The sequence below is a fragment of the Cebus imitator genome, unplaced genomic scaffold, assembly GCF_001604975.1.
Source record: "Cebus imitator isolate Cc_AM_T3 unplaced genomic scaffold, Cebus_imitator-1.0 Scaffold54, whole genome shotgun sequence".
NCBI lineage: Eukaryota > Metazoa > Chordata > Mammalia > Primates > Cebidae > Cebus > Cebus imitator.
The window spans coordinates 1,954,866-1,976,212 of NW_016107369.1; the positions used below are offsets into that span (position 1 = coordinate 1,954,866).

Below are 21,347 nucleotides of genomic sequence, written 5' to 3' on the forward strand. Positions count from 1 at the left end.
AAAAAAAAAAAAAAAAAAAAAAAAAGGTAAAATAGGAAGTAAAAAAAGGATATAATGCTACTAAATGAAATTATCTTGATTCTAAAAAGAATAAAAGAAAAAAACCTAAAATTATACCACATTCTTTTAATAGTCCATGACATTTTTTTCTGTTTGAAAAGCTATTTAATATGAACATGTATTGCTGTTTCTAATTAGAAAAATATCATATATTCAAAGGAAGTCTTGAGATTGACAGGCATCCATGTAACCAGCTTTCCTCCTGCATCAAATCCCTCTTCCCTTCCTCAAATGCCCTCATTCTGATCAGCTCCCACTCAGACTTGTTGACAGGGAGGAGAGGGTGGAGGGACTGAGCCCTCACGGTGACATGCAGCCCAGTGGTTCCTGTGCAGGCTGCCTTCTCCGAAAGAAGAGTCAAAGCCTAAATCTGATGCCACCTCCTCTCCCTCCGCCGTCAGGGCCCGGCTGGGCCACGTGCAGGCAAATCAAGACTTGAGCTTGCACCATTGAGGCCAGGGTGGCCACCAGGTTCCTGCGTGTCTGCCTAGAAGCCAGAGGCACCCCCCCACCCCGCCCTGCCCACCTCAGGTCAGTGGCTCCTCCCGACAGCAGTGGTACCGTGCTGACTACTGCATCAATTCCCAGGGGCAGTGATCAGGAAGGGGCCTTGGAGGCCTCCCCGGCACAGCTCTCACTGGGGCAGGCACCTCCTCACCCCACCTCAATGGATCAGTGGAAGATGGTGGCCACTGAGGCCCCTCTAGTCATTTTTGGGGGTGGTCTAAATCTAGATTTCCACGGGAAAGGGAACAAGAGAAATGGGAGCCTCCAGGAGGTGGGGGATGGGGTCCTGAACGGGCCTGGCCTCTGGACCACGTCTGAGCCTGATGGAGGGCCTGCGTGAGCTCTCCTCCATGTGACAAAGTATGTTTACAAAGTCATCATCTCACCTGGCCCCACCTGTGACAGTCCTGCCACAGGAGAGGTAGCAATTGTCCCCATTTACAAACGAGGATGCTGAGGTTCAGAGTGTGTAGCCTGCCCAGGGTCACACAGCAGCGGTGCAGTGGGAGTGGAGATCTAAAGCCAAGGCCTGAGCTTCTGCACAACTCCCTGCTCCTTCTGACATCTGAGCTCTCAGCTCCTGGCTCACTGCAGGGCAGAGGCTGGGACTAGGGGAGGCACTTTTGGCCCCAGGAGCCCCTCTAGTCTCACCTCCCCCAGTTCCCCATGAGGAGTCTCAGCTCCAGCAGATGGAAGGCATCTTGCCCATCAAAGGCCTTGGTTGTCTCTGTCCCCTCTGTTCCTCTCCTCTGTAGAGCACCTTGATCTTTCCCCAGCAGGAATGCTCCATTGGCAAGGCCCAGTTCAACTCTGCTTCCTCCAGGCAGCCTTCTGGGTACACTCCCAGGTCTCAGCGATCTCCCTTCCATCCTACTGTTCTCACAGATTCTTTCATGAGTTCTCTACTGGGGTAGGGTTTGCTAAAGACAATGAGATGGGGTAGGGTTTGCTAAAGACATGAGTTCTCTACTGGGGTAGGGTTTGCTAAAGACAACTAGGTCACCCCTCAGTTTCTGGAATATGCCCGTCCCTCCTGCCACAGGGCCTTTGCATATGCCAGTCCCACCCCCTGGAAGGTTCACCCTCCCATTACTTGACTCATTCTCCCCATGGTTAATCTCAGCTCAATTTTTGCTTCCTTAGGGAAGATCTCCAGGCTGGGTCCAGCCCACCAAGTCCCACGCCTCAGAGCATCTTGGGAGGGAGACAGCGTGTACGCCGTAAATGTGGATTTCTAGTACTAGATTCTCTGGGTCCAAGTTCTGCCTCTGCTATTTACTTTGCTTGTTTTTTTATTTTTTGAAACGGAGTTTCACTCTGTCACCCAGGCTGGAGTGCAGTGGCGCGGTCTCAGCTTACTGCAACCTCTGCCTCCCGGGTTCAAGTGATTCTACTGCTTCGCCTCTGCTATTGACTAGCCCCATGTCTTTGGGCAAGCTTCTTAACCTCCCTGTGCCTCAATTTCCTTATCTGTAAAATGGAGATGTTAATAGCAGCTACCTCACTGAGTGGATGTGAGGATTAAGACAGCCAGCTCACATGAAACATTAGAGTAGTGCCTAGCACATTGCGATGGCTCCATAAAGTTAAGTGTAATTTTCTTTGTTGTACCTAGTACATTTGATATTGTTTATGGGATGACATAGCAGATGGCTGACTCCCCACCTCCCCAGGAAGGGAAGCTCCTTGACAACAGAGCCCTTGGCTGTGTTTGCTGATTATTTCCTTTGCTGTGCTGGATAGGGTTGAGCGCTTTACAAATATTTGCAGAAGAAAGGAAAGACTGGCTGTGGGTTGGGGTAGGACTCATGTGGCCCCCATGATGTCAAACCTAGAGTGTTTTGGCTGGAGGAAATCTTACAAATTGTGTAACTTAAGCCCTCCCTCCACGGAGGGGCAAAGGGAGCTACTGGTCAGCATTTTTCTGGGCTTCCAGCCTCATGGGGGCTGGGCAGCCCCTGCCCACCTCTGTCTCCCCCTAGGGCTTTGCTCAAAGCCTATCATGGTAAAATCTCAGACTGAGGCATCTGTTTCTGTTTTGATTTAGAAAAAAAATGTGGCGCATCTCATATTTGAGTGTTGTGGAGCAAATGCATTCACAACAACTGGGTAGAGCTGCAGGACCCAGTTCAACCCTGAGTTATTGCTGCAATTCTCGTCTCCGTGGTAACAAGTCCCCAATAAGTCTTCAGCCAGCAAGGCCAGGCAATGGCTCGACTCAGCCCCTGGGCTAAGATGCAGGCAGGCAGGCAGCCTGGTTCTCCCTCCAGCCTCTAACCCGACTGCTTCCCCCGCAGGAGTCTGGAGGGGACAGGAAGGAGGAAGGGGAGGGGAGGCAGCCATGGGGATGCAGCAGCAGAGGCCCTGACCCCAGAATCAGCTCTAGCTAGAGCTGGGGTGAAGGCTGCCAGTGGGGAGGTGCCCACAAGCAGAAGCAGCCAGGCAGAACGCTGTTGGGACCATCCCACCCCACCTCCTGCTGCTGCCAGGGTGAGCTCTGATCAACCAAGGCTCTGCAGCCAGGAGGCTGAGCCCCAGTCCCACTCAGATCCAAACAGCTGTTAACAATTTATTACTGTCTAGATAGAGCCAGCCTTCACTGAACACCTGCTCTAGGCCAGCCCCAAACTAGGCGCTGGAGAGGCAGGATCCATAACATGGCCCATCCTCAGCGAGCACACAGTCAGGTGCGGGAGACCCAAACGGTGTGGAAGTAGCCAGAATAAAGGGCAATGGGTGCACAGTCAGGCAGGAAAAGCAAAATGCAGATGGGACATGGAGAATGCTCCCTCCTGCATGTCTCCACTTCCTCTAGAAGGACGCACGAGAAACTGTTGCCAGCGCTTGTCTTCTGGGCAGGGATTAGGTGGCAAGGAAGCAGGGTGAGGAAGATCTACCTTTCACTCTGTTCTCTTCATTGCCTTTTTTTTTTTTTTTAGAGAAAGTTTCGTTCTTTTGCCCAGGCTAGAGTGCAGTGGCACAATCTGAACTCACTGCAACCTCTGCCTTCCAGGTTCAAGCGATTCTCCTGCCTCAGCCTCCTGTGTAGCTGGGATTACAGGTGCCCGCCACCTTGCCCAGCTAATTTTTGTATTTTTAATAGAGACAGGATTTCACTATGTTGGCCAGGTTGGTCTCTAACTCCTGACCTCAGGTGATTCACCTACTTCGGCCTCCCAAAGTGCTGGGATTACAGGTATGAGCCACCATGCCCAGCCTCTTTATTACTTTTTGAATTTTGTGCTATATGCATACCTAACCATTTCAAACAAAGCAAAACGATAAAACAGAACTGAAAAGCCACACCATTGGATAAGTGTTGTAATAAGGGTGCAGGCCTGTCAGTGCTGGACACCCAGAGAAGAGGAGTGGAGAGCTCTGACAGTGGGGGACTTTCTCTCCTCTCAGGAGCTCAGAGTTCCAGCTGCCAGGTAGGGGTCTGTGTGTGTGCACCCGCCTGCCCGCCTGCCTGCCCGCCCGCCCGCCTGCCTGCCTCTGTAGCTATATATGTGGGATATGCAGATCTACTGGGCTGAACAGTATCCTTCCAAATGCATGTCCACGTGGAGCCACAGAACGTGACCTCATTTGGAAACAGGCTGTTTGCAGATGTAATTAGTTAAAATGAGGTCACACATGATAAGGAGGGCCCCTGAATTCAGTGACTGGTGTCCTTAGATGAAGGCCATGCAAAGACGAGGGAGAGACTGGAGCGAGGCAGCTGCAAGCCCAGGAACGCCGAGAACTGCTGACAACCCCAGCAGCTAGGAAGAGGCAAGTAAGGTCCTCCCCTCGCTCCTGCCAACACTTGGATTTCAGCCTTCTGACCTCCAGGACTGGAAGAGTATAACTTTGTTTTTCAGGACCACACAGTTTGTGGTAATTTGTTGTGGAGCCCTAGGAAGCCAATACAGTGGGTCTGCGCATTGGCGCTTGCGTGTTTTGAGGTGTGTGTGTTAATGTGTTTGCATGTGGGTGTGCATCTGAGTGTGTTTTGAGGGGCATTTGGTTGTGCTTGGGAATGTGTTTGTGATTATAATTTGGGTTTTGGATGCTTGTGTTTTGGGTTGCATGTATATTTATGTGTTCATATGTGTGCATGTTGAGTTGTGTAGACTTGTGTGTTTGGTGGCCATAACATATGGCCTGTCCTCAGCGAGCATACAGTCAGGTGGGGGAAACTCAAACGGTGTAGAAGTAGCCAGAATAAAGGGCAATGTGTGCACAGCATGTGTTTTTAGCCAGTGATCTCTAGGGTCTCCCTCAGCCGTGTCATTCCAGAAGTCTGCCCTGGGCCCCTGCTGCAGGGGGTACCTAGAAGCGATGCTGGACAGCAGCAGTGGGGATGGAGTGGACTCAAGGCCAGGTGGGAGCAGCAACCTGTCTGGTCTAGGGTCACCTGGGAGAGGGCAGGGGCATCTCAGATGTCCCCATCATACCTGATCTGCCAGCACAATGACCTCAGCCTCGGGAGTAGGGGTCCAGTAGGAGCCATGTCCTGGGGCTCCAGCCTCGGGGCCCTCTTGGAAGCCTTCAGCAGAGAAGAGACCCTCTGCCTAGAGACACTCTACCTCCTCTCCTCTTTGGTGTTAGTTTATGGGAAAGTGAATGCACACCCTTGAAACATTACAGCAATGGGTCTCACACTTTGGTGGGTAAGAATCAGCAGCAGGCCTTATTACACCACAGATCACTGGGCCCCACCCCAGGGTTTCTGTGGCAGCAGGTCTGGGGTAGCACCTGAGAATCTACATCTCCAACAAGTCCCTGAAGGATGCTGATACTGCTGGGTCAGGGACCTCACATTGGGAATCACTATCCTAGACCACAGAACAGGAGAGGGAGGCTCCCCTTCAGCCCCCTCATTCGACCCCCAGACTTTGGTGTGGGCAGCCTAGTGTTTCAGGACAGGCCCTGGAAAAGGCAGGCTCAAGCTGGCTCTTTCAGTCTCACTATCTCTCCCGTCATTCACAAAATCATTTATTCAGCAAATTACAGTCCAGACTGTTCTCTGAACTCGAGGTGCCTACAGGCTAGACACAAGGCTCTAATGGGTACACAGACCCCTAAGGAGACCATGACAAGACTGCATAGCTGTACTCTGAAGCTCTGTTCAGGGAGTACTGGGAGCATAGAGGAGGAGCTCCTGCCCCAGCCCTGGAGAATCCAGAAGGGCTGCCTGGAGGAGGTGCCAGCCAAGGGAACTCTTCATAGATAGATAGCTTGTTTTATGCTGTAGATATGACCACAAAACATTTCCCACTTGGTTTTCTATCTGTTACCTTGCTCTCAGCCAGCCTATTGGGAACATTTTATGAACCCTTTATGAAACTGTTATTAAAAAAAAAAGACAAGCCAAACAGCACTAGATGACTTTAACTGAGCACTTACTACCTGCCAGGGGCTGTGCTAAGACTCTGGAAACACAAGAGCACCTGTGTCCTCATATCATCACCAAGATGGGAACTATTGTCCTTGAGTGAGATATGAGCCTTGTCAGTTGACCTCAAGGAATCACATTCCCAGCCTGAGGGCACATGGGCCTCCTGCCATGTGGAGGACAAGGCAGAACATTCCAGAAGGAGACCTCAGCCTGCACAAAAGCTGAGAGGGAGATGGTGGGAGGTGGGGGGAGCAGGACAAGATGTGGGCCTACTTTAGGTCCCCTGGATGGAAATGCACCACCCCTCAGGGGCAATAGAGCCAGGAGGGGGGCCAGGTTGAAGCCTGTTTCTAGGCTCTGGCCCCATCTGTCAAAACAGGGCCGAAGCCATATTGGCTGCCTCGTGTGCTCTCTGAGCACAGCTGCTCCAGTGACGGGTGGGAGCCAGATGGCAGAGGCTGTGGGTCTGGCTCGCAGGGCCTGGAAGGCACAAGGGGCCTGAGAATCCCTGCTGCCATAGTGGGAGCTCTCTAGTCACAGGTTTGCCTGTGATGAAGTTTAGCCCTGCAGGAAGGCTGTGCTGAGGGGCTGAGGCGTGATGGCTGGCACAACCTCCATGACTCATGGTGGCCACTTCTTAGCTCCCTGGCAGTCTCCGTGTGGCTCTGGGGATCACCAGAACCTCCTCAACTAGAGCACAAGCCCCAGGCCAGGAGCAGCCTCTTCTGGCCTTGCTCCGTGGATAGGGGATCAGGAAAGCCACACTGGTCCAGGCCGAATAAGGACTTGAATGGCGACCTGAAGCCAGATGATAGAACCAGAGAAAGTGAACTTCAGCAAGAGGTATTTTAGTTAGACACAAGGAAGCACTGGCCTCGGAGACCGAAGGGAGTACAAGCTATTTCTGGGGAAATAGAGGGATCCCTCCTTCTGTTGTCGACAATCTGCCTCTTTGGAAAAAGTACAGTGGGAACTTCTCTCTCTTCCTCCTTCACTAGCTCCTCCATCATCTCTCACCTACATTTTCATTTTATCTGTCCTTTCCTGCCTGCCTCCACTTCTGCCTTCATTGTCTGAGTGGGCCTGGCTTATCATAGTGTCACTGGGAGCCTTTGAGTGGGGACACAATTTAGCCAGTGTTTGCTGAGACCCAGACCTGCTGGAGGTGAAGGAGCCCAGGCTCTGCCAGAGTACCTCCAGCTGGGTAGAGAGGCCAGACAGTAAAACCAGTGCCTACACCCGAGGCAGAGTAAGAGCCACATGCGGAGAAAGGAACAAGCCAAGTTGTGGGGCTCAGAGACCGCAGCCCCAGGGGTCAGGGAAGGCCTCAGAGAGGTGGCATTTGGAGAGTGGGTGGATTTCCATACTGACAGAAACCAGTGGGAACCAGGATAGTCTGGGCAGAGACAAATGAGAGGAAGAGGGAAACAGAGCGTGGACTATTCCAGAAACGCAGGAAGACTAGCTTGGCTGAAGAGGTGGGGTGAGCCGGGTCTGGGAAGATTAACAGGTCATGAGGCCCTGAATCTCGGTTGAATGAATTTGCGCTTAATTGTAGGCAGTGAGAAGCTACTGAAGGTTTCGGAGGAAGGGCATGACATTTTCTGGGCTGGGACTAGAAGAGCATCTAGATTTTGCTCCTATTCTAGGATCTCATGAAAGGTACTTGGCCTTGATTCTGAGCCCCTGGGCCTCTCAGGAATCCCCAAAGGGAGCAAACAATCTGTGTGTCTCAAATGTTGCCTTTCCAGAGAGGTGTGTCCTGACCACCCTATTAAATAACACAGCTCCTCTGGCATTCCTGACTCCCCTCCCTTTCCTTCTCTGTGTTTCCCCCCACTGCCATTGCTTTTATCTCCTTCTAGCATACTTCATCCATAGTTTACATTGTTTATTATCTGCCCCATTTGAATAAAAGCCCCCTGAGGGCAAGGTTGTGTTTGTTTTACTTGCTGCTGCCTAGTCCAGTGCTTGGAATCCCAACAGATTCATTCATTTGTCAAGTGGATAAAGAGAAAAATACTGGCCGGGCAGGGTGGCTCAGGGCGGTAATCCCAGCACTTTGGGAGGCCGAGGCAGGTAGATCATGAGCTCAGGAAATCGAGACCATCCTGGCCATGGTAAAACCCGGTCTCTACTAAAAATACAAAAAAATTAGCTAGATGTGGTAGTGGGCACCTGTAATCCCAGCTACTCAGGAGGCTGAGGCAGGGAAATTGTTTGAACCTGGGAGACAGAGGTTACAGTGAGCCGAGATGGTGCCACTGCACTCCAGCCTCGACGACAGAGCAAGACTCCGTTAAAAAAAAAAAAGAGAGAAAAATACCACCTTGTGGGAACCAGCATGCTCAGGTTTGCCCCTTCCCTGTCCCCTCACTCCTGGCTTCCTGGGCTTGGCAGCACGGAGCCTCCAAGTGGAAGAATCTCCGAGAAAAGCATGCAGAGCTGTGCTGCTTCCCTCCTGCACTTCCCACCCTTACCAGGACTCTGGAAATATTTGAACTGTTTCCTGCTCCTGCCAAAAACCACCACTGTTTTCCTTTATTGCAGAGCAGAGGACAGGCAGGGACAATTTCACCTAAGGAAAGCTATAAGTTTGCAGGACTGAAACAGCTCCACTGAGCAGTCTGGAGAATAACTTAGATGATCTGATCAGAATCGTCGCAAATTCCCAAGTGCCCACTCCACACATGCAGTGGCTCTGGGCATTTTGCTCCATTTTGCCCTTACCCCGACTCTATGAAGTCTATTCTCTTCATTTTACAGATGGGAAAATACATAAATTCATTGACGTGGTGGCAGAGTTCTCTCCACCAGATGAGGAGGCTGGTCTCAAATGCTGTTCTGTCCTGTCCTAGCCCAGGGCTTGTTTCTCCATAGTGTGTGGCCTTTCTTCTGCCAGAGCGGCAGATGAGATGCAGGACGGAGCTGGCTGAGTTCTCTGTCCAAGATACCAGATCATGGGTAGTCTCTGCTGGCCGCAGGCTTCCCGCCTGAGCCATGGGAGCCAAAGTGTTGGCCACGGCCCCGTGATGAATGAGGACAATGATGTCACATCTGCTGCCTGGCCTGAACTCATCAGAGAGTACACATTATAACCGTGGTCACTGCCTGTCTGGGCAATGGCCAGGCGTCCTCTTTTGACTCTGGTGTGTACCAAGTCTGGAGCCCAAAATAGGGCTCACTGCATTTGCAGGGTGGATCCAAGGGAAACCACCCCTAGCCTTGTGTGCGGGTCCAGAGCCCTATATCCAGGTCTGCTCCTGACCAGGCTATGGTCGGGGAGGCAGAAGAGCTTGGATCAAGCCCCTCGAGATGGGCTGTAGGTGACTGCACTTCCATTCCTAGGGACTTGGTTCACCCACCCTGAGGGTAGAAACCCTCTCCCAGCAAACATTACTGATTCCTTATTACATGCAAGGTAAACAGTATTTGTCTCTGCTTTCAAGCCCTTCAACTGAAGTTACAGCACAGTCATTAACTAGGCAATGGGGAGCCATGGATGGTTGTAGAGCCAGGGAATTGGATGACTGCCCTGTGCCTTAGGGAGGCTGATCTGGCAGCAGACTATGGCTGGGAGAGAACAGACTTTTGCAATGATCAGATCAAATGTGTTAAGCACTTACTGGGTGCTCGATGTTGTTTCAAGCACTTCACAGATATTACCGTAGTTAATCTGCACCCTAGGGTGCTATTGTTAACCCCATTGCACAGATGAAGAGACAGAAGAACATATTGATGACAAGGCCAGTAGGTGGTTGAGCTGGGATGTGAACCCACCTGGCTCCACCACTGCGTCTCCGTCTCCCAGTTATCTTGAACAAGGGTCTGGCATACGGCTGGGGTCATGGGGATGGCCAGAGGAAAAGAAGCAAAACACTGCCTGTGGCTAAGGCCCCCTGCCCTGGAGGGGTCTCCCGATAAAGGACCAGAAAATTATAGAGGGGACAACGTAAAGAACTATATCTAAGATTACTTTTATCAATAACAGCAACAATCACAGTGTTCTTGGCCAGCAGCCCATGCAGAATAACATCTTTCATGTAAGAGAGATTTGAGACACTCTCAAAGAGGGAAATCTTATCACTGTTAGAGCTTCCTCTGGAAAGCTTCCTGGACTCTCTCAACCTTCCTCAAAGGTTTATTTGTTAATGTATTTACTTACTTAAATAGGGAAAAGCCTCACTTAGATGCTAACCTAGCTTCAATACCTTCTGGCTTGGGATGTCCAGCCACTCTCAATGTCTCTTTTGCAAAGGCAGAGGAGTTGCTGGGAAGGTGGAAGGAGAGGAAGAGGAGCATGGGGCACAGGCTGGGCTGGGGGGCAAGGGGAGGCCGCTGAGCCCAGGAAGGGCTGTCCAAAGCCAAAGGGGTTCCCGTGCTGCTTTGACAAGATTACACCTGCTTCCTCTGAGATGTTCAACCACAACACTGGAAAGTACACTACTGATGTAAGTAATGCTTGAGAAGTAAAAAGAGATTGCAGTTGGATTCTACCGCTAAGATCCCCAGCTCTAGCAGTCTATGAAGATACCATCTGTCTTAATCCCTTCCTAGAGGAAAAAGTGTCAAGAGTTAGGGAACTCCTGGAAGAGCCGTTTCTGGCCAGATTCTGGGCTTGCCTCAATACAGAAATTCATTGACATAGCGTCAATAAAAGTCAGCTGGGCAAGAACCACCAGGGGGCCCAGCTAGCAGCTCAGCCCCGGGGGCATTTTCAGGGGGCAGAGGACATCCTAACCAAAGCTGGAGCATCTTCTGCTCCTTCCCAGGTCTCATGAGCAGGGTCACCTGGGACGGTGACCTTCGGAAGGGAGTTAGGCTTTACCTGTCCCCCGTCCTGGCAGGTTGTGGGTTTAGGAAAGATTAGGGAGGGCCTTTGCCCAAGTGCTGGCTGGAGAGCTGCAGGCCATGGGATGGCCAGGGTGGCCACGTTTCCCAGGCTCAAGGTGGGGAGCTGGAACTAGGGCTTAGCCATGATGGGTGGTGGGATGATGCCAGGGGCACCTACCTGGAGCAGCAGCTGAGGTTCAGGGCTTGGGCCCTACGTGGCCTCTGGGCTGTTACAGGACCTTCCCTCCTCTTGATCAGTCCCCAGGAAAAGGTGCTTCTGAGTGTCCCCACTCGATTCCTGACCCCGAGGGAGGCTCCTCCAAGACTCTATGGCACAGGGACAAGAGAACCGTCTCAGTGCAGGTGGGCATGCATCCCAGTCCTCCCTGGCTTCCTCGCAGCTCCTCCCCAAGCCCAAGCTGGCCAAGCCCCTCCCAGCTCCAACATGCTTGTCAGTATCTCCCACAAGGCTTGCCTTGGGGAGCTCCGATGGGGTGAGAGGTACCCCAGATGCACCCACAACCCCCACCCTGCCCCAGCTCCAAATGCAGGCCAGCCAGTGCCCACCACTGGGGGTGGGTGAGCTGGGAGCGACCATTCATCCCAGGTGAGTAGCAGCTGTGGGGAGAGAACTACACTGGGAGTCCAGGCACCAGCTCTGTCACTTCCCCTGCTGAGCTGGAGCACCCCACTTTCCCTTACTGGCGTGGTTCAGCCTAAAGGCACAGACAATGCCAGCAGGGCTGAGCTGGGGGAGGCCAAAGGGGTCACAGACATCACCTACTTCAGAATCATCTGTCGGGGAAGGCTTGCTAAAATGCAGGTGGAAGGGCCCTACCTTGATCCACTGAATTTGAATCTCTGGGCGGGTGTTTGGGAACCTGCATTTTAACAAGTTCCTCACATGGGTGCCTATGAAGTAAGACTCAGTGCACTGACGACACACTGGAAAAGGGCAGACGAGCCCAAGTATAATCCGCATAAAGGAGTCGTCAGTCCCTTTTCTGAAAGCAGCATCACAGGAGCCCGATCTCTGCAGCCAGGGAGCCCCGGCAGCTTGCTAAATCCTCTCTAGCTCTCATTTTCCTCATGGACAAAATAAAGATTGCAGGTGATCTCTTGGGCCCGTCCACATTTGAAATTGTGAATGCAGGAAGAGGTGAACCCACTGAGAAACGAATTTAAAAACAAAGTTCAGGGTGAGGCAATTTAACTGGTATTCTCCCCCTTCTAATTTGTTTCTTCTTAAATATTCCTGTTTTGTTTTGTTTTGTTTGAGATGGGGTCTCACTATGTTGTCCAGGCTGGTCTCCAACGCCTGGGCTCAAGTGATCCTCCCGCCTCCACCTGCTGGGTAGCAGGGATTACAGACACATGCCACCATGCTCGGCTTTCAATTTGCTCTTTAAATTCTGAAAATAACATGCTTAGGAAAAAAATCAAACCATTCAAAATAATACACAGTGAAAATGAAATCTCGGCTGGGCATGGTGACTCACACGTATAATCCTAGCACCTTGGGAGGCCAAGGTGGGAGGTTCACTTGAGCCCATGAGGCCAGACTTAGCAACATGGCAAAACCCTGGTTCCACAAAAAGTATCAAAAAAAAAAAAAAATTAGCTGGGTGTGGTGGTGTCGGCTTATAGTCTCGGCTACTCGGGAAGCTGAGGTGGGTGGATTGCTTAAACCCAGCAGGTCAAGGCTGCAGTTAGTCATGAGAGTGCCACTGCACTCCAGAGCATGTGACAGAGCAAGAGCCTGTCTCTAAAAAAAAAGAAAGAGAAAAGATATATAGCATGGATGTCCCTGCCATCTCAGACCTATGCCCCACTCTCCAAAAGAAATATCATCAAGTTTCCTAAATTTTCCTTGAGAATTTTTTTCAGAAATGTGGACACACACATACACACACACACATACATACATATGTATAGATATATATATCTCTCTATGCCTGCATCTTTATTTTAAACCCAACCAGGAACATATTCCCAGTACTTATATTTGCTTTGCTAATTAACATACATCACACATCTCTGCATACAGCACAGACAGATCCCTCCATTCTTTTAATAGCTCATAGTGTTCCACTGAACCAATGCACTACAATTTCTGTGAATCTGTCCTTGTTGATTGATATTTAGGTTATTTCTACATTTTTTGCTGCACAAACAAAGCTGTAATGAACATCTTTGTGTTTCCTTGTTTGTTTGTTTTGAGTTAGCGTCATACTCTGCTGCCCAGGCTGGAGTACAGTGGTATGATCCCAGCTCACTGCAGCCTCAACCTCCTGGGCCCAAGCAATCCTTCCACCCCTGCCGCTCAAGTAGCTGGGACCACAGGTGCCCACCACCATGCCTTGCTAATTTTTTTAGTTTTTGTAGAGATGAAGTCTTACTTTATTCCCTAGGCTGGTCTCAAACTCCTGGGCTTAGGTGATCCGCCTGCCTCAGCCTCCCAAAGTGCTGGGATTACAGCCGTGAGCTGTAGAGACAGGGTTTCTCCATGTTGATCAGGCTGGTCTTGAACTCCCGACCTCAGGTGATCCACCTGCCTTGGCCTCCCAAAGTGCTGGGATTATAGGCATGAGCCACCGTGCCCGGCCTGACTCTGTATCTTTGTGCACATATATGAGGCCAGCTAGAGGATATCCCTGGGTCAAAACTTACGTGAACCTAGCAATTCTGGTAGATATTGTCAAATTGCCCTGCGATGAGAGTGAACCTGTTAGCTCTGCCCCAGCAACTCGTGAGGGTGCCTGTTTTTCTCCACCCTCACACAGTGTGGATTATCAGACTGTTAGATTTTGACAGTGAGTTTAAAAATGGTATCTTGTTTCAATTTGTAATTCAGTTGTCAAAACGGACAGACATGTTTTCATGTTTATTGACTGACTGGCCTTTGCACTTATTTTTCCGTGAATTGTCTGCTTCTGTCCTTTCTAATTTGTCTTATTGATTTTTTAAGTTTTTCTAAATTATGGCAATTAACTTCTTGTCATGTGTATTGCAAACTGTCATTCATCTCTTTTGACTTTATTTTCGGCAGCCTTTGGACTTGCTTAAAAAGCCTTTCCCATTTGAGAATCATGAAAGTATTTGTCCATCTTTTCCACTAGTATTGTTGAAGGTTTCTTCTACTTCTTCTTCTCCTTTTCCTTCTTCCTTTTCCTCCTCTTCTTCTTCTCCTTCTTCCTCCTCTTCCTCTTTCATCTTCGTCGTATTCTTTTTTGAGACAGGGTCTCACTCTATGGCCCAGGCTGGAGTACAGTGACACAATCATAGCTCACTATGGCCTTGGACTCCTGGGCTCAAGTGACTCTCTTGCCTCAGCCACCCGAGTAGCTGCAACTACAGGCACACATTGCCACCACGCTGGGCTTTTTTCTTTCTTTTTAAAATATCTTTGCCCCCTCTAGAATTTATTTTGGTGTAGGGATTGTGGTAGGACACAGCTTTATTATTTTTTTCAAAGAGCTACACAGTTGTCCTAAAGTCATGTTTGAATAATCCATTTCCTGCTCCCAACCCAAAATCCTCCCTCTACATTCAAAATCCCAATTTGACCATGTAGAAGGATGGAAACAAAGAGCATGAACTCAGAGTCAAGTGCTTGCGTCAAATTTCCACTCTGCTGGACCTTGTTAAGAAGTTTTTCTAAATTAAGGCAATTAGCTTCTTGTCATTTGTATTCCTAATTGTCATTCCTCTCTTTTGCCTACCCTTTCTGTGCCTCAGGTTCCTCATCTGAAAATGGAGGTAACAAGAATGCCAACTGCATGGAGTTATTATGGAGATTAAATGAGTTATTGCAGCTAAAGTGTATAGAAAGATACAAATAATATACGCTGCCCGCAAGAGGCTCACCTTAGATGTGAAGGCTCACATAGGTGGAAAGTGAAAGGATGAAAAAAGTTATTCCATGCAAATGTCACCAAAAGAAAGCAAGGATGGCCATATTTATGCCAGTCAAAAGCTGCCATGAAAGACAAAGGAGACTACTACACAATGATAAAGGGTCCATTCACCAGGAATATATAATAATTATAAACATATATGCACCTAACAGCAGAGCACCCAAATATACGAAGCAATATTGACAAATAATAATTGCAGATTTCAGTTCTCCTTTCAATAATGGATAGAACAACCAGGCAGAAGATCAATAAGAAAATGGTGAACTTGAACAATACTACAGACCAATCGGACCTAACAGGCATATGCAAAAGACTCCTCCAAACAGCAGCAGAATATACATGATCTCAAGCACATACGGAACATTCTCCAGGATAGATCACAGGTACAGGATAGATCCTTTACCTGTAGATTAAACTAGATGCTTTACCTGTAGATTAGTCTACAGGTAAAGGACAGTGGCCATGCAGGGGACCTACTATATGATGGCGATTACTTTTATTATTATTGCATATTAAGTGTGCTTTGTTTATCAATCTGTGAAGCAGTTCCATCATTTGACAAATATCTATTACTATGTGTCAGGCCCTGTTCCAAGTGCCAGGGAATCAAGAATGAAGGAGCAGTCTTAAGAGCTGCTCCTGCCACCTCTAGTTAGGCTTAGTACTGGTTATTTTAGTACTTATTACTAATATTTAAATCTCTTCCATTATATTTAAAAAGAGGCTAATGCTTATATACAGACAAGCTATACATTTTTGTTTCTAAAAGTTATTACTGATCATGTTGGTATATTCTTTTATTATTTCTATTTTTTTTTTCAGTTGACAATTTTGTTCTTTTTTCTCTAGGTGGTCAATCTTATTGCCTACAATTTTGATAAATTTAGCACTTTTATAACATATATTTTCAAAATTTGTGTTGGCTTGTACTTATAGAGCAGTGTTAAAGAATTACAATAGTAGTGATCATTCTTTCCTTGTGTGTCTGAATACACATGCACACACAAACACACACAGGCATACACAAAATCATGTTAAGCAATATCCATCTATTCCTATGAAATAAGAGAGAAAATCAGAGACATGTTGAATTTTTTCAAATGCATTTTAGACATTTTTTTGCACTTATGAAGTTGCTTGTATGATTTTTTTTTTTTTAGAGGCAGGGTTTCACTGTGTTGGCCAGGCTGGTCTCGAACTCCTGACCTCAAGTGATCCACCCGCCTCGGCCTCCCAAAGTGCTGGGATTACAGGCATAAGCCACTTCGCCCGGCAGCTTATATGACTTTTTATTTCTTTTGAGCTTTTAGTTCAAAAAGAGCTGTTAATTACATTAACAGTTTTTCTACTATGGAGTCTATATTTGTGGAATAAAGCCCCACTTGCTTGTGGTATGTTCATTTTTTAACAGAATGCTATGTGAGTGCATTTACTGCTATTTAAGAATTTTGCACCACTATTCATAAGATTTTTAAGTTATTTTTCTCTTTTTTGTGCTATTTTTGTCAAGGTTTGGTATCCACATTGTTCGGACTTTATCGAATAATTTAGAATCTCTCCTTCTCTGTGATTTGGTGTAGTTGGTGCAGTTTAAATAATATGGCGTAATCTGTGCCTTGGAGGTTTGATAGAAACGAGAAGCTATCTAAATCTTAGTGTTTTTGGAGAAGAATTTTATGAAAACTCAGTCTTTTCACTGATTATTGGTTTATGGGATTTTCTACTTCTCCTGAGGTCAAACTGATGATTTACATTTTCCCAGAAAATCATCAGTTTCAGCTGGTTTTCAACTGGATTTATATATGGCCAAACACAGTATCAATCATCATCATAATAATTCTATTTTCTCTGTATCAGCAGCTATTTCCTCATTTTAATGTTCAATTTTGTATATTTACCTCAATCCTCTCCTAACGCCCACTAGATTATCTTGTCTCTAAAAAAATCATAAAATGACACATGATTTCCCCCCCAGGAACCTATTTACTATATACACAACTCAGAAATAGAACGGCTGAAATCAGAGAATGGGAGGAGAGGGCGGCAGAGGGACAGCTTGTTACAGTCAATCAGCAAACATTTCAGAAGTGCAAACAGCCGGCACAGGTATTCCCTGGCTTTAAGCACCAACGGCTGTTTTCCCAACTCCACCCCAGTGAAACCTGCCAGCTCCCTGCGTCCTTCACACCCAGCCCCCACCTCCTCTTGGACCCTTTCCTGACTCCCCAGGGAGATGTGAGGGGAGGGCACCTTTCCATCCACATCTCAGATTACTTTTCTTCAACTTTGAAAAATTCACTTAAACCAACTGAATTAACAAACGTAAACATTCTGTCATTTTTGCTTCAGCTGTTCTTTGTTAAATGAAGTGTTACAACTTAGAAGTCCTTCCTTTCCCCCTTCAGTCTCAGCTCCTTCTCCCTCCAAGGCACCACAAGCATGAGCTTGGTAGGCATTGCAACAGAAATCAGTAAATCCATAAATCATAGCTAGTACTGTTTTGTCATTTTTATGAAAATTAAATTTTCAGCCAGTCACAGTGGCTCACACCTGTAACCCCAGCACGTTTGGAGGCCCAGGTAGGCGGATCACTTAAGCCCAGGAGTTCAAGACCAGGCTGGGAAACATAGCAAAGCCCCATTCTTGCAAAACATTAAAAAATTCACTGGGCATGGTGGCACACACCTGTGGTCCCACCTACTCAGGAGACTGATACCGGAGGATCACTTGAGCCCAGGAGTTCAAGACCAGGCTGGGAAACATAGCAAAACCCCATCTCTACAAAAAATACAAAAAAAAAAAAAAATAGCCAGGTGTGGTGGCATGCACCTATATTCTCAGCTACTTGGGAGGCTGAAGTGGAAGGATTGCTTGAGGCTGAGAGGTCGAGGCAGCAGTGAGTCAAGATCGCACCACCACTCCCCTCTAGCCTGGGCAACAGAGCAAGACTCTGTCTCAGAAAAAAAGGAAAAAAAGAAAATTCAATTTTTACTAATGGTATTATTTTGCAATTTCCTTTTTTTGCAGCATTGTTTTTGAAATTTACTTATGTTAATACAGAATGTATTAACGTGTCTGTACATTTATATCAGCTTTGCTAAGCTATAATCTATAAAATAAAATTCCCCAATCACACATAGTTTAACTGTTGCATAGTATTGCAGGTTTTTTTGTTTTCTTTTGTTTTATATTTTGAGACAGAGTCTCACACTGTCGCCTGGGCTGGAGTGCGATGGCAAGATCTCGGCTTACTGCAGTCCCTCCCTCCCAGGTTCACACAATTCTACTGCCTCAGCCTCCTGAGTAGCTTGGATTACAGACACACACCACCACACCCGGATAATTTTTTCTATTTTTAGTAGAGAAGGGGTTTTACTATGTTGGCCAGACTGGTCTCGAACTCCTGACCTTGTGGTCTGCCCACCTTGGTCTCCCAGAGTGCTGGGATTACAGATGTGAGCCACTGCACCTGGCCCCAGTATCACAGTTTTAATCATTATTCTATTATTGCAGATATTGAGGTTGAGGCATCTTTTTTTTTCTCTGTTTGGTCACCCAGGCTGTAGTGCAGTGGCATGATCATAGCTCACTGAAACCTCAAACTCCTGGACTCAAGCAATCCTCCCACCTCAGCCTCCCAAGAAGCTGGGACTAAGGTACACACCACCTTACTTGACTAATTTTTTTTAGTAGATACAAGGTCTTGCTATGTTGTCCAGGCTGGTCTTGAACTCCTGGGCTCAAGCAATCCTCCCACCTGGGCCTCCCAAAGTGCTGGGATTACAGGCATGAGCCACAGCATCCAGCCAAGATCTTTTTTTTTTTGCATTTCAAGCATTGCTGCCCTAGATATCCCTGGAACTGTTTCCTTCTGCACATGTGTAGGTTTCTCTAGGTAACGTACACCTAGATGTGAAGCCATTGGTCATCAAGCATATACACGTTCAGTTTTACTAGCCCTTGCCAGAATGTCTTGCAGAGCTTTGTATTGCTATTTTCACAGAATGTTATTATTTTTCTCAAGCTACTGTCACTAAGCCATTTCCTTGTTTACCCACCCCTTTCCCCAGGAATTACTGGAGGGCATATGTGACTGGCACTCAACACTTGATAACTGAAAGGATGACACTCTCTAGCAGAAGAGATAGACTCAGTGTGGTAAGGGCATTCAAGGCTGTTGAGATCTCATCTGGCTGAGACCCAGGGAGGGCTTCATCAAGGAGATAGCATTTGAATTGGTCTTTGAAGGGAAGGAAGACTGAACAGATGAGGGTAGGGATAACAGCAAGGACTGGGATGGGGAGGGGTGGTGGCTCAGACAGTCCAGGGCACGTTTGATTTGCCAGAGCAATCGTTCTTAGCCAAGCTGGGGTGAGATGGGGCAGAAAACCTAGGCATGTGTATTTTGTAAAAACTTCAAGGGCATCTGACACCCCCCTCTCCCCGCCCCACAAATAACCCTTGAGTGGGAGCATAGCGTGCAGGAAGGGAGCCTCACTGGAGAAGGCAGGTCGGGCTTACTCCAAGATGAGCCTTCAGTGGCAGACTCTGGGCCAGAGTGGACTCAAAAGTAACTCCCAGGGGCAGTAGGCAGTCACGGGGACACCAGGCCCTGGGATAGGGCTGGATTGGAAAGCCTGCTCTTCCCAATCACTTCCCCTCCTCTGTTTCTGGGAACAGATCAGGGCTGCTCTGGCAGGGGTTCCCTCCCCAGCCACACAGGAGGATGCTGGGACTGGGGCTCCTTCTGCTCCTCCACTTGGCAGCTCTGTGACCCAGGCCAGGGGCTTCCTGTCTCTTGCTCCATGCAGCACAAGCTGCATGTATGTGCCTGGCCCAGGGCCCCAGGGAGCCCCTCCAAGGAGAGTGGGGCCTGGGCCTGGCTGGGCCAGGTCCCCTTCCTTTGCTTTGGCTCAGCCCTTTGGAACCTGGGTGGGGGTGGGATGGGAATCCTAGCCTTCCACTTTCCCTGTTCCCATGACAAGGGGCATCCTTCAGCAGAACCCGCTTCTGGGCGCCCTGCCCAGATGCACAACCTTCTCTTCCCAGTCCTTTTGTCTCAAGCAACTTCAGCAAAACCACCAGCCCCAGCAGTAGGAGGTAAGCTCAGGATGTGTCAGCTGTGCTTGGGAGGACAGCGCACAGATGACTCCCTTGGACACAGACTGGCCACGGCCCCCGTTTGGACTCTGCTGCTTTGGTGTGTGAGTGCGGTTGTGGCTGTCACAACCTCTCAAGCCACAGCTTTCTCATCTATTGAGCGGGCGACTCAGACCTGCTTTCTCTCCCAAGGCGTGGAGAGGATTAAAAAGTAATGACAGGGAATGTGAGGCCGCTGAGTGGCTTCAGGGCCTCAAGCTAGGCTCACTGTTCAGGCTGTGGCTCTTCTGGTACCTGAGAAAGTCTTCCCAAGCCAGGCCTAGCTGACATGCCTGGGCACATGAGGCCCCAGCTGAGAAGGGATCCTTGGTCCAGCAACAGCTTATTCATTATATGAAAGGACACTCCCTGCCCATACCACACACACACACACACACACACACAAACACACACACACACACACCCACCCTCTGGTTCTGAGAAGATTCCCCCTCTGCCAGGTCCTCAGGGATGTGAAGCCTTTTTGTTTGTTTTGCTTTGTTTTTTTGAGACAGGGTCTCCCTCTGTCGTCTGGGCTGGAGTGCAGTGGTGCAGTCACAGCTCACTGCAGCCTCAACCTCCTGGCCTCAAGTGATCCTTGCACCTCAGCCTCCTGAGTAGCTGAAACCACAGGCCTAGGTAATTTTTTTACTTTTTTGTACAGACAGGGTCTTTCTGTGTTGCCCAGGCTGGTCTTGAACTCCTGGGTCCAAGCGATCCTCCCTCCTTGGCCTCCCAAAGTGCTGGGATTATAGGCATGAGCCACCATGCATGGCCTGAAGCCTTTTTGATGGGGACAGTTCAGTTGTAATAGTGCCTGGAGCAGCTGACACTGTGGGTCAGCCATTGTTCGACATCATTTGGTGTCACCAAAAAGCATGGTCTGGCTGGGCGTGGTGGCTCACTCCTGTAATCCCAGCACTTTAGGAGACTGGGGCGGGCAGATCATTTGAAGTCAGGAGTTCGACACCAGCCTAGCCAACATGGCAAAACCTTGTCTCTACCAAAAATACAAAGAAATTAGCCAGATGTGTTGGAGCACACCTGTAATCCCAGGTACTCGGAAGGCTGAGGTAGGAGAATCGCTTGAACCTGGGAGGTGGAGGTTGCAGTGAGCCAAGATAGTGCCACTGCCCTCCAGTGTGGGCAACAGAACAAGACTATTTAAAAAAAGAAACAAAACAAAAAAAACATGGTCACCATCCCAGAGGTTCCTGGACAGCCAGCCACTCAGCATATAGAGGAACGAGCAAATGGAAAAGAAGGGGACTCCTGGTCACCAGGCACTATGCTGGGCACTTTTCTGCTTCCTCCCATCCATCCTCCCAGTGGCTCTGCGCGGTGGGGATTCACTGTGTTGCAAACGGAGGACTTGCGGAAGTGAAGTAAGCTGGTAATGAAACAGGTGGAAAGGTAGCTCCAGAGTGCTCCCCCAGAGAGTGCGTCCATGTGTGACAGGTCCTCTGTGCTCCCATGTCCCCATCAAAGCAGGATTGATTTCCCCACAG

The 21,347-nt window shown here is 48.7% G+C and overlaps 1 protein-coding gene across 7 annotated transcripts in view; it reads right to left on the reverse strand.

The window, feature by feature from the left end:
• TMEM63C (transmembrane protein 63C) overlaps window positions 1–21,347 on the reverse strand; it is a 79,707-nt gene that overhangs the window by 53,814 nt on the left and 4,546 nt on the right. For 3 of the 7 annotated variants that reach the window (XM_037738502.1, XM_017528557.2, XM_017528561.2), the window contains exon 2: window positions 10,962–11,110. The exons of 1 other annotated variant lie outside the window; for it this stretch is intronic. The gene's annotated coding sequence lies outside the window, so the exon portion shown is untranslated. Of the gene's footprint in view, window positions 1–10,961; window positions 11,111–11,621; window positions 11,643–21,347 lie in introns of those variants that run through there. 3 more of the 7 variants (XM_037738499.1, XM_037738500.1, XM_037738501.1) reach the window with 2 other exon arrangements.